Raw genomic sequence first — 12,337 nt, 5'->3', positions numbered from 1 at the left:
TGTTTGCAGAGCGAGGTTGTCAAACCTACTAAATTCTGAACTGGTGTCATGGGAACACACAGAGACCAGAGTCTGGCTGCAGGAAGGTCCCTCCTGAAACCTTCAAAGAAAGAAAAAGCACAAGTATGGTTTGATGACTGGAATGTCTTCATGGAGCTTTGGAGAGTTATTAATGAAAAATCAAAGAGCTGGCTGATTTACTCAGGGACCATAACAATTTAGCTGCCATCAAAATTCAACTCCTGAAACACTTCAGGAAAGAAAATCAAATCACAAAAATGGTGCAATTTGCCAAAAAATGACAAACAGCATTCCTCATTCTCTTACTTGAATTCCAGATATTTATTAATGAAAAAACATTATAAACACTTGCAATCGCACACACTGTACACGGCAAGAATTGCACGAAGTGCCCTTACTTCGGTGAGAAATCAAACTCAGATATGTCAAAGCACTAAGTATCATTTTAATTTCCCATTCTCTCCTCTCAGCTTCAGGACATCTGAGGAAAAGCCTCAAGGCAAAGGCCTGTCTCCTCCACCAGTTGCATTCTGGAAAGTTCTAGTAGGAACAGTGAGGAAAATCCTCTCTCCAAAAGCCTACGCTGACACTCTTGTGAGTATGACACCAAATACCACATAATTGATATTCAGGCTTTAATGTATTTTCCACCTGCCCCGCCATCTCTCTCATTCTAGGAACAACACCACCACAAAACTTTCTAATTTTGTGCATCTGATTTCTTAAGTTTCACTACTATGAAATTTGTTTTGAGATATCAAATACATATTAAAAAGATTGGATTCATTTTTGCACCGTGCCTGATCTTGATGCTTCCTAGCAGATAACTACATCGCTGCCGTTTCTATTAATATTTAATAATGATAAACCAACGCTAGGATATAGTCTTGTAATAACAGCACACAAAAACATTTCTAAACTAATTTTAAAATGCCTCGAGAATACATATTCCAGACGTTTCCAAATTAAATATCAAATTGGTGTAAACTTAATAAATATATCCATATGTAGACAATGTTATTAAAAATATATTTGGAATAATTAAATTCTGCTGCTGTATAATGCTCAAAATTCTGGTTCCTAAATATTCTTACTGCCTTGAATGAAATCAAGTCATTCAACACTTGTTGTTGGTTATGCTAATCCTTTAATATTATTCCTTATTCCAGCTGAGAAAAAAGGGCTAACCCAGCTGTTCAAAACGTCAGCATTTTTATGTTCTCAGTGCTGGCGTAATATTTTATCACCTGTTCTTTATGTTCTCTGCCTCAATTCATACATTAAATTGTACGTCAGAATTACTTATGGGAACAGCGATCAGTTTATGCTGATTTAAGACTGCAATAAAAGTTACACAAGTCTGAAAAGACAGAAAACACCAGTGACATAGTTGTGTGCTCTGACACCTTTGCACGGCCCTAAGAAAAGCTGCAGAATCCTTTCCCCCCAGGTTTCCAGGGCCAAACCTGATCCCCAATACCCCACAGTGTTGTTGGAGTAGCTCTGCTTTAAGCATCAGTTGCCCACCTTAAAATTCTAAACTATATTGTTATCACAATAAAGTAATTTTACAGCTAAAAATGCCACGGGTGGCCCCTCAGAGAAGGACAAACGGCATTACTGAAAATGAGTAAGAGTATTTTTTTGCTATTAATTTATTGGGGGTGGGAATTAAAACCTTTTATGCTATTGAGCTTTCCATTTCTTGTTTAATCACACAGTAAAGCTACAGTGTATCTGGATTCGTTGCTTTCTTGCAGTCCATTTTTGCTCGAGTATCGTGTCAAGCCGTAAATGAAAAACAATGGAGGCACAGAGGGGAAAAAAAATGGAAGGTATTATCTAGCCCTCAGAAGAAAAAGGTGAGCTTGTAGGGAAATATAGGATCTGGGTTAAGCTCTGACCCATCCTATTTATTCTTATGCAATATAGAATGTGCCAAAGTCAACTAATCGCTCTGTAGTGATAAGCCACTATGAACTGAGGATTTGTAGAACCTGCTTTTGTTGGTAGAATTTGTGAAGATTTTTACTGAATATTACATTTCAGTGATGTGTCGTACACAAGGAGCTAACAAGTAAGTTTTCAAAACCTCTGACTATTAAACAAGTATTTTGCTTGCTGTGAAAAGGCTGCAAAGAACCACAAACTCTGTTCTCCACCTTCTGCTCATGACAAGGAATTGCTGTCAATACCACTATTTATTTACAGCCACAGGGCACTGCAGGCTCTAGTCCAGTCCTGATTGAATATACAAGGAAAAAAAAACAAAAAGCAAATGCTACTTGTTTTATTTCTTTGCATAAGCACCGATTGCCTGGGCAACCTATGAGAAAGGATCAACCTTCACTGCCCTGGCAGGTGGAAACCTGGACAGGCTGGAAAGCAAATGCACAAATGTATAAATGCAAAAGCATTTGCACAAATATTTTGATGGCTATGTTTACGTGATGCTGCACACAAATAGAGACAAATACATTAGGCTACCCTGACACAGATCAGGTTTTGTTACAACTAGCAAGATCTTGAATTATTTTCATATCATCTCAATATAATATGCAAGTCAATATAATAAGCAACAAGACTGGTGGAGAGACTTGAACACAAGACCTATAGGGAGAGGCTGAGGGAGCTGGGGTTGTTTAGTCTGGAGAAGAGGAGGCTTAGAGGTGAGCTCAGCACTCTCTAGAACGACCTGAAGGGAAGTTACAGCCAGGTGGGGATTGGTCTCTTCTCCCAGGCAGTCAGCAATAGGAGAAGGGGGCATGGGCTTCAACTCTGCCAGGGGAAATTTAGGCTGGATATTAGAAAGAAATTCTTTGCAGAGAGAGTGGTCAGGCATTGGAATGGCTGCCCAGGGAGGTGCTGGACTCACCATCCCTGGAGGTTTTTAAACTGAGATTGGACATGACACTTAGTGACATGATCCAGTAAATGGACTGGAGTTGGATCAACGGTTGGACTGGATGATCTCTGAGGTCTTTTCCAACCCAGTCGATTCTGTGAAGTCCTGATTATAATTTTCTGATAATCAATATTAACAGGCTCCAGGTCAAATTAAAAAAATCTGGAGTCCTAGGAAATGCTTCTTTCAACATGATTCTATAACAAGAAAGCTATTAATAAGATTTGAATATTTATCAGTTACATAGTTCACAACCCTTGCAATTTATTTAGTGGTAACAAGAGCAATAAGGACATTTTGCTAAAACAGAGACATTTGTAAACACTTTGATTTCACCTTCAATAAAGATACCAGATATCTTCATGAAATATTGTCTCCTAAAATACATAATCTTTTTTTTTTTTTCTGACTAAACTCAACCATCAAAAGGTTTATACAACTGGAAAGTGCTGTTTCAGTCAAACTGTGCTTAAGCGGAGGGGAGCGATCTTCACTAAGTCCAAATAAACCACAGGCATGTCTGCTCCTCCAAATGCTACCAAGGCGGAGTTTTCTGTTAAGCCAAATATTCCGTTATGCAGCTGCCTACAAAGGTTTTGGCAGTGACGGGACGCAAAACCTTCTGCATGAACAACATTTTTCCCATTGTTCTAATAGAATTAACTAATCCAAATAGTTTGGACACCCACCAATTTCTCAGCTCCATGCTGAGAACAGTAAAGCTCACAACAAACTCAGTTATATTATCAATTTAAAATGTATTTCGTAACCTTCAGAGGGCAAAGGCATTGTTATGGTTTTTAATGATTTTTACAAATGGTATGCTGCTTCAGTTCAAAAACCCAACATTTGTGAACAGTCGTATGAGGCTTCCATGGTTGGACAGAGAGCTCAGGATCAGCTAGGAAAACAAAAATATAACTAAATACTATGACGAAGCAATCCAAGAAAGTATTTTCTTTCCTGAAGAGCAGACTGTAAGTATATCACAGGAAATATATATTTTAGCATTTTCTATAATGTTAAAAAACTGCTTAGTGCCAAATGGCAGTTGTTCTGTACCTAAATAAATTCAGGCAATTTTGTCTTTAATCTTCCTGTCTGAAATTTTGGATTTTCCTAATTACTCTGAAAAATCAACCACAATATTTTATCACCTGTAACAATTAGCCTTTCCCACATTCAGTCTATGAAGAAAAACCAGCAGTTACCATGAGTCACAACAGAACCATCATCTCTTTCATAATATTCTCTACTGCAACAAAACACCCACCTGTTGACACCCTCGTAGTCCAGATTTATTGCATTGGTGTAGTGAGAGATGAAGGTCTCATATCTCAGCTTCAGTCAGTTCTCAACAAATCGCAACCTCGGGGTACATCTAGCCTGTATTTGCACATTCCATAGCACAACTGTGTCTGAACATATATATATATATATATATATATACACACATATGTATGTATATGTATGTATACCTAATCACGACTGCTTGCTACCTGCACAATACAGTAACCATGGATAGTTAATTTTACATTCACACTTCCTCCTCTTAATTTAGAAACCTACAAACCTGACTAAGAATTTGGTATATTCTTGCCAAATGAAGGTGGAAACCAATGATACACAAGTAGTTTCAAACCACAAGTTAATAATAGTTCTCCATCTGATTCACTATAATAGTAGACAGAACCTATTATGAGAGACAAAGATTGTCTTACTGGATGCACAAAATTATCGCTTTGTTGGAATGAGGGAATCAGGGAAGCTTTGGTAGCAACCACGTGCTGCAGGGCAGGTGGCCACCCTGCTGAGGAACCAAGGGGAAAAAACCACCCAAGAGGCATTAAAATTCTGAACATCTTTTCATGGGGACTTGTTCCACGGCCTGAGCGCTGCGGTGGTGCTCCACAGGAACAAACAAATACTTCCATTCACACGGATGCGTTGAGAAGGATGCTGCTTTCACTGATTATCGCTCTATATATCCATCCCTGCAAGCATTCAGTAGCATGACAAGGCACTATAAATGCTTAGCTATATGCATATATATATTTCTATAATTTTAACTTTCACAGATTTCTCAGATGAAGGGTACAAAATGCAACATCAAATGATCACTAGGAAACACATGTTATGGTTCAAAGCTACTGCTTTCTGGATATTTTGTGCATTAGCAGCACTTTGGTTTCTAATGTAAACTATGTTTAATTATTCACACTTACATACATATATAGAGAGATATATATATATTCTGTTGAGGCAGCAAAACGAATAGAAGTAACTTCTCCAGAGGCAACACATTCCAACATTTAAGGCAAAAAATATTGAAAGATGGTTTAGAGACTCCACCACTGGTATTTAGCTACCCTTTTGTGCATCATACTTCTGTCTGCTGTTGCTAGTTAGATTATGAATTTCTCAGGGTGTGGGTTGTCTCTTGCTCTATGTCTGCACAATGTCCAGGGCTGTAGGGCCTCATCTCAACTGGGACCTTGAGGCACTAATGCTATAAAAGTATTACTAACAACAGTAAAGCAGTTCTTTGATCGCACTGAATTTTGAGAACTTAGTGGAGCAATGGTTCAAAAATAAGTAGCGACCTGCCAGAACTTTATTTATCATAGTGCAGCCACAATCTGCCAAAGCAATGCAAAGCATTAAATTCTTCTCTGATGAAACACTACCTGTTTAAATGGAGTTACTGGAAGAGTGAATACAGCAATACAGCACACTGCATATAAATATACTGACGATTAATTTGTAAGCATATAAAGAAAAAAAAAAAAGGAAAAAACCTCTCATTTAGATATACATAAATAGTTAGCTCTTTAAATGTTTAACAATAAATTGATTGTACATGTAGAATATAGACTGGCTTTTCTCCAGTTCTACAGAATCCTAATTAGTGGTACTGAAACTGTGTATTTGTGTAAGTGATTAGATGGTTACAGTGATCCACACAGAGTTAAGAAACAGCACAGATGATTACTGATTACGGAAATGTTTACAGGATCTAAATGAAGTGACCCACATAGTTCCCTGGTATCCTTTTACCCCAGTGCGTTGCAAAACATATCCGCACAGCAGCTCATGTCACCCTTCGCCTGCCCGAAGTAGCTGCTGCTATTTCAATCTGGTTCCTAAAGTATTTCTAAAGTTTTTTGAGGTTTTCTTAGGATTTGCTGCAATATCAAATTTTCTTACAATCATGACCACTTCTGTAAACATATTTTCCTGTTCCCTAAGCGTTTTGCCTTGAACTTTAACTCCAGAGATGAGAAAGGCAGCGGGTGAGGCCCAGCCCAGAGCACACAGAGGCACCCAGAGCTGTAGGTGGGCACAGACACGCTGGGTGCTCTCCACAGAATCCCAGAATGTCAGGGGTTGGAAGGGACCTGGAAAGCTCATCCAGTGCAATCCCCCTGCCGGAGCAGGAACACCCAGATGAGATTACAGTGTGCACCAGTGTTCCAGTTAGCACCCATTGCCCCTTGTCCTATCCCTTGTTGTCACCAAGAAGAGCCTGGCTCCATCCTCCTGACACTGCCCCTTTCCATATTGATCCCCATGAATGAGTCACCCCTCAGTCTCCTCTCCTCCAAGCTCCAGAGCCCCAGCTCCCTCAGCCTTTCCTCACACGGGAGATGCTCCACTCCCTTCAGCATCTTGGTGGCTGCGCTGGACTCTCTCCAGCAGTTCCCTGTCCTTCTGGAACTGAGGGGCCACAACTGGACACAATATTCCAGGTGTGGTCTCCCCAGGGCAGAGTAGAGGGGCAGGAGAACCTCTCTGACCTACTGACCACCCCCCTTCTAATCCACCCCAGGTACCACTGGCCTCCCTGGCCACAAGGGCCCAGTGCTGGCTCATGCTCATCCTGCTGTTCTCAGGATCCCCAAGTCCCTTTCCCCTACACTGCTCTCCATCAGGTCACATTGTTTTCTGTTTTAAAGAAAGCATGTTATAAGAGCTGCTACTGATTTATGAGACACTTTTGTCAGCGTTTCACAGAGGTTAAATACCCAGTAACACCCAATCTAGCTTGGAAGACCTTGCTAACAGGTCTTGAGTAGCAACAGCCACATATTATATCGATGCGTCTGACTGTTAAAAAACTAGACTGAAGAGGAATTTGGAGTCTGACTCAAACCATCATCTAAATGCAGCTTCCACCAAAGTTTTAGATCAAGGGGGTTTCAGTTCCTGAGTTTTGGTTCTGGCCCAACTCCAGCAGGACCATAGATCTGACAAAGATTTTCAGAATTAGTGTAGCCAGAAACCCAGTTATTCGTCCTTCAAGTTATTCACTGACACCCAATCCCTCCAAACAGACAGCAGGGAATGAATAAATAAAAGTATCACATAGTGCATTTCCAAACAAACTGATCTTCTTCAAGAGTATGCCCATGACATCTGCAAAATATATGTTCCTCAAAATAAATTATATCTTTCAGATCTAGGCATAACTGTAAAAATGAACAGTCCACTTTTTTTTCCTTCCTGCCTTGGAACGAGAGCATACTTGGTTGGATAATTAATTTTTCCAAAAACCTAATTAATTAGAAATTACACAAGCATACCTAATTTTAGCAAGAAAAGGAGCTGCAAACCCATGTGCTACAGCGTATCGCGACTCTGGAACCCAGCCAACATCTCACCACCACAGAAACTCCATGGAGAACCAGTGAGCTCCACTGCATCCCTTCCATTGCCTCCTGCCCCGTGACAAGCTCCCATTGTAAAATTACGGTACCAGAAATTGTCTGGTTTACAGAGTGGTTAAAAAAATTGAGAGAACACAAGCATAATTTTTAGGGCTCACTTAAGCAAACTCAGAATGTTGAGGGCTTTCCCTCCACCCTCCTCCAGTAATTGCTATTTAAGGATCATTTGAATGACCTCCTAGTACATCTTAGCCATCTTTTTATTTACTTGTCTGGTAAAACCCAATCCTTCATCAGGCCAAATAGTCAAAGAGATGGAAAATTTAAACCTTTCCAGCTCCTGAAGGAAAGTTTCTCCCAACAGCTGTCTTGCTTTATGAAAGCATGAAGTCAGTACATCCAATCTCATGCTATCAATCACACCGGCTGACATTTCCTGCAAACTGTGTCCACAAGACAAACGGGGAAAGAGAACCTAAAAGGAACAACAAATTGCCAAAAAGCAGATGGAATTATGTGCTCTTGTTTATATTTGGCTGTTCAAATGAGCCTGGACTAAATGCCTTCCCCTCCAGAATTATAGCACTAAGCAGTCATTTGCATCACTGCTGAAAACACCTGACACTCGTATTAAGAAATATTGGGTTTAATTGCAGTCCATTAAAATGTGGAAATGTCTTCAATGTAGGATTAATGATTTAAGTGAACTGTCGGCTTTTAGAGTATTTTTAGGCCCTCCTCCTGCAGATGCAAACATCCTCTTGCTCCCCCCCCGCCCTGAACTTTTGCAAAAAAGGTCTGCCACATGTTTCTCATCTCCTGGCTTTAGGTAAGTAGCATTTAAAACGACTCTGAACATCAAGCATCTATGATTTGTGACTTTCAGAAGAGTGTTTGTGTACACAAAGGGATGTTAAATTGTTGTTTTGACTTTAATCTAAATAATTTTCATTTCCTCTTACAGTGAACATTTTCTACACATACCAAAACACGATTTTGTTTTTGCCAGTTCTTATATATGCACAAGTATGAAGTTACATGCTGGATGGAATGCACTGACTGCTGGTACTCTGTTTATGACTTTCCTTTATATCCACAGTCAGGTTTTGCCCCAGACCAAACTTGCAGTTGGATTTCAGTTGCGCTGCCATTTAGGGTGACACGCGTGCACACAGGGCAGGACGAGGGGAAGAGCTGTTGTTGCTGGCAACAGCAGAATCGTAGGAAAGAAAAATACAGTTTGGTGTATTGAACTCTGTAAATGTAAATATAAATGTTATAATTATCATAAATAAATAAATAAATAAATAACACCCCACACCTTATTCAGTCAAATCACCAAGTTGCACTAAACAATTGTTTGACATTCTAGGATATTAACTGCAGGGCTGCCAATATCTGGGGAGAGAGAGGGACATTAAAGCTAACAAAATTTTAACTGAAAATCATTTCTGGCATCTACCACAGCAAAAATCACCAGCCCAACGCCCCTCGGAGGCTGTTGGATTCTGGCCCAACACTGACCACCAAAGCGTGTGGACCCTGGTGCGTCCAGCCACCATGGAACAGCACTGGTCCCTTTCCTGCCCTGCTCTTACATTCCCGAATCATCTGACAATGGTTTGTAAGGCTGTGGTAACCAGCTCCCAACTTACTGACTTACTAATGGTTTAGCACAAGAAACTGTGGAAGGTGGACGTGGCCCAACAATCCAAGAAGTCTAAAAACCAAGGCTCTCATCAACACATTCTCTGCCTGCAGCCTCAAAAACACCAGTTTCTGTTATACCCCTTATGGTTGGTTTCCAGATCCTATATTTGTATATCTCTGCCCTCTCTCTCCTTTCATATACTAAGAATCAGGAAATTCAAAATAATTCAAATATATAAATCTTGCTGGATCAGCTCTGAAACTTGTAAATGTGTAAATACAGGTGCCGCGTTAGTAGCCTTCCAGATTAGTCAATCAAAACCTAAACAAAGTCCACCCTAAAAGCTGAAATTATATTTACCAAAGAAATGAATGGAAAATGAGGCGTAAAGTTCAAGTACAGAAGAGGATTTCAAAACCTTCAGCTTTACCACTTAGCAAACTGGTCACGATTCCCTTGTGTATCTCTAAAAGAAGTTACGAGAAAGTCAGACGATGTCTGCAGTGTTGAAGGCCAAAACGTAGAAAAATTGTACGTGGAGCTTGGGGTTATGCGAGGTTAAAGTTGTGCCTTAAAAAAAATGTAGATACTATCTGGTTACTTCCTGTATATTTGTCATTTAACTCATACTTAAAATGTAAAGTACAAATTTCTGTAAGAAAATATTTAATTGTATTCTCCTGTATATGTCAAAAAAATGCCCCATCATTTCAGAAGATGTATTTTCTTGTGTTGTTTTTCCATCATTCCCACAGACATAAAAAAATAGCATAATTGTCAAATATATGTTATTTGAAAACAGGCCTGGAATGCTCTCAGTTTGCACATGTAGGCATTATTTATAGCACATACTAGATCATTAGCATTCAGTTATTAAAAATGCAGTTTGCAGAGTCAGCTTAGCTACACCCCTAGCACACCTAGTTCTTCACACAATTTTCAACAGTTATTATGCACACAAAGCCTAATGTTTAGCTGGTTCTACAACATTTTTTAAAATATTGTACTTAAACATTTTAAACATTTTTGTTTATGCTTTTTGGCATGCCTGTGCTCATAAACAGTGTGGGCTCAAGTAAAGCACATGCAGAAAGGTAAGCTGCAACTAACATGAAACTTGGTTTAAAGCATGACTGTCCTTTTGGAAAACACAACTCTGACCCTTTTTAGCATCATTAGGTCTTTTCTTTCAAGTAGGTGGCTGTAGCACAATTAATTTCAACACATTTAAAGAAAGCAGAATTTCTGAAAGCATCTGATCACGTTTCTCCCCCATGCATTTTTCTATGCTAACTACTGCTGCAAGTACCACACTCAAGATCAAGAGCATCAGCTTATCTGCAACCATTTTAGTGTTATCAGGACACGAGTGACACCAGTTTCAGGTTCCTAAAGACAAAGCAGCACCTGAAGACAAACTGCACCCCTCGGGTCCCCAACAGGACACTGGGTATTTTCAGGGCTATTTTTTTCATCTCTCTGATTGAAAATTCTCTCTTATTTCCAACGAAACAGCATGTTCTGTGATAACATGGCTGGATATTAAGCCAATTCTTGCAAAAGAAGTGTAATTTTCCCAAAAGTCAGGTATTTAGAACAGGAAAAAGTAAGACACACAATAATACTTTATTTTTCTTTAAACTGGCAACCTACCCACATCCAGTCCCAACTACAAGAATCTGAAATAAGCAAGAACCTCCAGTGAATACTGAAGACTTCCAAAATAGAAGTGGAGTTTAAGCAGTCAGAGAGACCAAGGCTCCAGGACAGCCCGCCAATAAATCACCATCTACATGGATTATATTAGTTTTACTGTAGGGGAAGGAGTATTAGAGTCCTTTGCAACTCCTGTTGCCCAATCAACAGGAATCCCATGGACAGAAAGACCTCGACAAGGCATCCCAGCCTTCAGCTTTGGCAGGAAATATGAATAAGTTCTCCAGCCCTCGGCAGAGATGTCCTGCAGGCAGCGAGCAGCCCTGTAGGAAAGCACTGTAGCTGCTTGAGCACCTGTGATGGTATAAATCAAATCCTAAAGGAAGATATTTTCTATACCGTTATTTTCCTTTCTGCAAGATCCATGCCATCCCAGGTTAATAAAATGCTGTATTTTGTTAAAATTCTATATGAAGATACTGAAACATTTGGGTTGTTTGGTTCTTGTTGTTTGAGAGCACTGTCCACCCACCTCTTCCTTGCTTCTGCTGTCAAAGTTTTCAGCCAAAATCTAGGAGAAGATTAGAGGCCTCCAGATGTCCATATATATAGAACCAGACCACGAAGGTACTAGGACATGGAAATTTAACTGAAATCCACTGGCAACCAATTGTTATGTGTTAACCACTAACTAAGCCAGCAAAACCAGGTCTCATGATCTGGGTCTCCATCTGCTGGTGAACAGAATGACAATCCAAGACCACGGGCTATTGTATCTCCACAGTTAACAGGCAGTACGTTTCAGATTGAGCTTACTGAACACAACAGAGCACTTACCTCTATCCACAAAAATAGGGAAAGGTGTGATTCCTACTAAGTGAAGTTCCTGTATGATCCCGACCATACAGCCTGGATAGTGGGTGAAACCTTTTCACCATGAAAAACAACAATAAAATCCGAGTTGTGGGAGGCACAGATTTTTTTAATCAAAGAATCCTACCTCTAGCGGAAAGCTTATACAATTAGGAATTATTTTTACAAGATATTTGATTACCATGCTGCTCAGATCTATTCTTTCTTCTGACCTGCCATGCCATACATGCACCTTTCTAGCTGAGTCCTGTCCACAAAGGGTATCCAACAGGATGGAAAGGGTATAAACTGGAGAAGCCAGAGAGGTCCATCAACAGACAATCATGGCAGGGTTTTTTTAGAATGTTGATTAAATCTCTCCTATCCAACAATATACTAAGAAAAAAAAAATTAATTGAAAAAATAGATTTCCAGACATGCCTGAATAAATTAATTTATGGATCTCATGTCTTACAAGCTGATACCAAAAAGGCCCAGCAGATGCATTTTTTTCACTATATTTGTTGTTTTATAAAACCTATAAATACTGATAGTTAATTGCTCTCTACCGATGTAATCTGTTTT

This window comes from Patagioenas fasciata, chromosome 10, assembly GCF_037038585.1.
Source record: "Patagioenas fasciata isolate bPatFas1 chromosome 10, bPatFas1.hap1, whole genome shotgun sequence".
Taxonomy (NCBI): domain Eukaryota; kingdom Metazoa; phylum Chordata; class Aves; order Columbiformes; family Columbidae; genus Patagioenas; species Patagioenas fasciata.
The sequence above is the reverse complement of the archived record's forward strand: the minus strand, read 5'-3'. Positions refer to the sequence as shown.